Source organism: Amblyomma mixtum, chromosome 3 (assembly GCF_055824585.1).
Source record: "Amblyomma mixtum isolate Tamu chromosome 3, ASM5582458v1, whole genome shotgun sequence".
NCBI lineage: Eukaryota > Metazoa > Arthropoda > Arachnida > Ixodida > Ixodidae > Amblyomma > Amblyomma mixtum.
The window spans coordinates 225897428-225902995 of record NC_143014.1 but is presented as its reverse complement, the minus strand read 5'-3'; the positions used below and the strand labels follow the sequence as shown (position 1 = coordinate 225902995).

At 43.1% G+C, this 5568-nt stretch overlaps 1 pseudogene; it reads left to right on the top strand.

The window, feature by feature from the left end:
* Window positions 1-5025, top strand: LOC149353899 (uncharacterized; annotated as a pseudogene).
* The last annotated feature ends 543 nt before the right edge of the window (window positions 5026-5568 follow it).

Sequence of the window (5568 nt, the reverse complement as noted above, 5' to 3'; positions counted from 1 at the left end):
ATGGCCACTGCAAAAAAGCACAGGGCTCGGAAGCGGTACCTAGAGCCAAATGCCGCGGATTATGAGGATATTCCGATGTCGACGGCGCATAGGCTTATGAAGGACGACTCCACCAGTCAGACCAGTGCGACAGCATCAAGCACGCAGACTTCGGCTTCTGGTACTGCCACCTCGTACGATCTCTGTGATGAACCGCAGTATTCTGTGAATGATCTGGACTGTACAGGTGAAGAGTACTGCGCTGGGAATTCTCTTTCATCCGGCCCTTCGCAAATAGGTTGCGGTAGACAATTCGTCGAATTTTTAACCCCGCTGGAAAATGGGACTGCGCTGTCCGTTGGAGACGCTCTAGTTTTAATCATGGACTATGCGATTGAAGACTGCCTACCATGGACAAGCATAGAAAGATTGCGGAAAATGCAAAACAAGCTTTTAGGAACAAGCAGTCTACCTGATAGCAAATACCTCTTCCGGAAATTTGCAGGTGCTTTTCCTGATGACATTAATTTCATTTTTACCGCCCAGCATGTGAAGCGTTCTTGGAAACTACACCAGGCAACCTGCAAGCCAGACAGGGCATCTCGCCGACGTGTTCAGTGTGTGGGGAAAAGTATTCCGGAAGAGATTTAATTTCGAAGGGAAGCTACTTCGTTGGCCGGCCGCTGGCGACTCAGCTAGCCTCGGTTCTCGCGGACGAAACAGTGCAAGAAAAGTTGGCGGAATCCCTTGAAAGCCTGAATTCACCCAGGGAGAATGAGAAATCAGATTTGACTGATGGGGAAAGTTATCGCAAGCAGCGTGCTCAACTAAATTGTGGTCAGCACGATTTGACTGTTTCGCTGAATGCAGATGGCAGCCCTGTTTTCAAATCCGCAAACTATGCCATTTGGCCAGTACAGCTGACCATCAATGAATTGCCACCTTTCCTACGATGGCGGTCAGTCGTTCTGCCACTTTTGTGGTATGGCAGTAAGCATCCAAATATGACGCTACTTCTTGAAGCCTTCTGTGTGCAAATGAAGAGACTGGCTCAAGATGGCATCAGTTGGAAAGCAAGGGATATAACAGTAAACTCTAAGGTAAGTTTTCTGCATATTTATTGCGATATATGGAAGCACTGTTTTCTAGAAATGCAAAAGGCACTTGTCTGATTCCTAGATGCACGTAGCTTTGAGAACATGTACAAGCTCCATAGTTAATTCCCGAATTTGTTCAAGCAACTCAGTTATTGTTCAAAAACTTATATGCAATCTGCATGACAGCTTCAATATTTCTGGATGGTCTGCCCAAATCTGCGTTGCCTGACATTGTACTAATAATATTAATGCATGCAATAAGCACTGATAGCGGCAGCTAGATGCTTCTAGATAAATGTTTTCCTGTGTTATCATTCTTTTTCATATTTGATGCACTGTTGACTCACCATCTCTTCTAGGTGTACCGCATTAGCTGCGTGGCAGACGCCCCTGCAAGGGCTGCAATGCAGAATGTCCTGCAGTTCAATAATTACTACGGCTGCTCATGGTGCCTTCACCCAGGAGTTTGCATTAATGGTAAACTAAAATTTAATTGTGATATTTTTAAGAGGCTAACTAGTGGCGTTATTTATTTTGCAGGGTGCGTAAAATACCGGTCAGTGCAGGTTTCGTCGAGGACTGCAATGAGCTGGGTATGCTGAAGGACATGAAGGAAGCTGCAACAACCCAGCGCACAGTTCGTGGTGTGAACGGTCCCTCACCACTTGTTAATGTACCAGGATTTGATATAGTGTGGAGCTTTAATCCAGACTATATGCATTGTGCCATGCTTGGCGTTGCCCGCCAGTTTACTGAGCTGTGGCTTTCAGGCATTGGTGAGCCATACTACATTGGTGATCCCACGCGGCAGTCCATAGTCAGTGAACGACTCTGCGCTCTTAAGCCGCCGAAGTGTTTCAATAGGCCACCACGTGCCCTGAAACTCCGCAAATATTGGAAGGCAGCTGAGCGGCAGTGTTGGGTTTTTTACTACTGCCTGCCTTGTTTGAAGGATGTCTTGCCTGACGAATACTATAAACTTTTGAACTTTTTAGTTCAGCACTATACATGTTGTGCAAAACCTGTGTGACCGCTGACGACATCAATATGAGCACTTTGAGGCTTACGGAGTTCGTCGTGATGAACGAATACCTGTATGGCGGAGCACAGATGACATCAAATGTTCATACACTGCTGCATCTACCAAAAGGTGTGCTGCTTCATGGGCCATTATGGGCACTATCATGCTTTCCATATGAGTCTAGCATGCGCCATCTTCTGAAGCTTATATCATCATCGAATGGAGTGGCTTTCCAGATTTTTCCTCGTGTTTTACTCAGAAGCACATTTTTTGAGCTGAGGAGCATGGCCTCGCAAGAAGTTCAGCTGCATCTGACAAAAAACCAAGAAAAACCAGGTGCTTTGCAAACCCTTGGAAAGCCTAAAGCGGTACCTGAGCATCTTTGTGAGCTGTTGAGAAGGCTGACCCCTGATGCTTTTGACCAGATTGTCGAGCATGATAGAGTTAGAATTTCTGGTCATACCATCCACAGCATGCAGTATCTGGATCCGTCAAAGCGGGATTCAACAGCCCTGAAACTGGGAGATGTCTACCTTAGGGCAGAAAGGATTCTGTCTTTGACTGCAACTGATGGAAGCTGCAGTGTATATGTTATGTCATGTAGCTATGATGTTGTTGACTTTGGAGACGCAAGTCACTTGAAACGCGCTCACAAGCAACCTACACTGCTGCTGTACAAACTTTGTGAGCCCATGCATCCATGTATGTACTTGGAGATAAAAAATGAGGTAATATTCGCTGAATTCTGCAATAAGTATGAATGGTCTTCAGGAAAGGTGACCAGTTTCACTTATGTCAAAGGGCAACTTACAAAAAATCTGGTACAAGAAACCATTTTGCTAATAGCGAGTAGACGTAAATGATGACGTCACAACAGGCAGACCTATGATGCCATATGGATACTGCCACAGAACCTATCGTGCGTTCTGACTGGATAAACTGCAACTATGTGACTGCTTAGGTCATTATTTGTTTGAAATGACTAAAAGCAAGGTCGAAATTCTGTCATTTAACAAACGCAGAGCCAAGGTCAACGTCTGTGTGTCCAGTGACATCACACGCATGGCTGCCCATAGAAATCTGCCTGACTGAGGTCATGCAATGGAAAACTTAAATATTCATTTGCACCACAACAAAACAACAGCCCCACCGCAAACTTTTGCACAAAAGACCACAAAACTGCAGAGAACACATCATGAAAGTAGCTGTAAAATCTGAGAAGGTACAAAAAATGCTGGAGTTGCTCTATAACGTAGCTCTGCCACACTTTTAGAGGGGATGTATGCAAATTGCAGATTTTAAATTTTGGACATGTGCTTTAGATTCTTGCAAGAATTATCTTGTCATTTTGTCTTTTAATATATTTATGGGGTTTCACTACGACATTTACTGTTTCCATGTGACTGTCTTGCGCTTATGATTTTCATTGTGTGCACTTTTCATTTTAAAAGGTTTTTTGTGTATTTTGTTAAAAGAATTACGTGATGAGTATTTTGTACCATATATTGTACAATGTTCATTGTTGCTTGTGCTTTAGTACATTGTGTAGTAAAACTTGTTTGTTTGGAATAAAGTCCTTGATCTATGTACCCCATAAAACTGCCTCTGTGATGTGAAAGCAATGCATCAAATTAGAACTCTCCATTCATTTGCTTTGAGCAATTTCCGGGTTAAGTACAGCCAGACAACTCAAGAACAAAGCGGCAGATGCCCTACAAAGGAGGCCCTCTAGCCAATGGCATCAACCAATTTTCATGATGCTGTGGCTGATCGGATTAAGCCATGGTTACTTGCCTTTCATCTGCCACTCCGAGGGATTAACCACGACGTCATAAAATATCAGTGGATGCTATTGGTTGGTGGACCTCCTTTGAGGGGCATCTGCCGCTTCGTTCTTGAGTTGTATCTGACTATTGAAGGTTACAGCTGATTCCAAAGGCATGCAAAGGATTTAAAACACGATTAAATGCGCTTATTTTATTTGTATTCAAGTGAATGTTTTTGCCACCGCCAGTATGTCGAGAAATTGCTGTATCAAAATTATTCCCCTCATTGATTGAGTGTTCTTTCTGAGCTTATTGATTTTAAATAGTATCATTTACCTGCAAAATTGCAAATTAGTGATCTAAAAGGATTCTTAAAGGTTCCACGTAAGGCCTTATCTCATGTCCATAATGAGTGTCCGAGTATTTTTTTTTCTTGAAATATTGGCTTACTATTATTGAAATGTCAAATATGGTTTGCATTCTTGGTTGTGATTCAACATCTTGGTACATTCACAAGTGAAAAGATTCCTCTTACTGATCTCATAAAAAGCAATCAAAATTGGTTGTCTGAGGTATTCCAAATTAAGATTTACCTGGACTTGGCATTTTAATAATATTTTTGAAACACAAAAGCAAACCATACGTTTTCAAATGTTTGGACTGCACGAATGGATTGGTACTTGTTCTGTTCTATACATAGATTATCAATTTAGGCAGTGCAGTGGGGCCACTGTATATAGCCTGTGGTGCAACGTGCAATACCCTTTGTGATTACACGACCACAGCTGGTACAATGCTCATTCAGAATGAAATATGCAGGGGTGGGGATTTCCTTCAGTGCAATGCATTTGCTCAAGATGTGTTACCACTAACATATCCACTTGACCAGCAGTTCCCCCGCCCTTGTTTTTCAGGCAAAAGTGGAGCCGCCTCAGTCAGGTGATCTCTGATCTTGATGAGTGTGATGCCTGGATGTGCAATTGGCTGTAGAAACCCTAAGCTTGACCACTTAGCTGATGTAAATGGAACCATATCAGCCTCAAGTGGTTTTCTTGCTGGGACCACCCAGGCACAAGTGGTTTTCATACAGACCACTTCAGAAGCAACTGGGACCACTTGCACACCAGCTGATACCACTTGCTCCAAAGTGGCTTTCAAGTGAAACCACTTTGCCGACCACATACACTGAAGTGGTTACCAAGTGGAACCACTTTGCAGACCACTTACACTGGAGTGGTTAACAAGTGGAACCACTTGACGGACCAACTGGTACCACTTACATTGAAGTGGTTCTGAACTAAAACCACTTTGTTGTAATTGTACCACTTGTCAAACCACTTTACATTATCGTCCAAAAAAAGATGATGTGGCTGCTAGCACATCATTGCACAGAAACGCTGAAATCATAGGTTTTTGTGAACTAGGGATGTTACACATGACTAGACAATACAGCCAAGCTCTGATTTTATTACTCAGCCAAATGATTGAAAGAGCTGAAGAAAATTATTAACCGAGCCATACTCGCATAAAAGCTAGCCTTCAAGACTTCTATAAAGCCATGAAGAACAGCGCAAAAGAACAATACACAGTAAGCGGACAGGTTGAGCGCACGTGTGTGCATGTCGTCCTTTAACACAACTCTTCGTGGTTTTGGAGAATAGAAAGAGACTAGCATCTTTCACGGGGCTTAGTTTGCAACTACAGC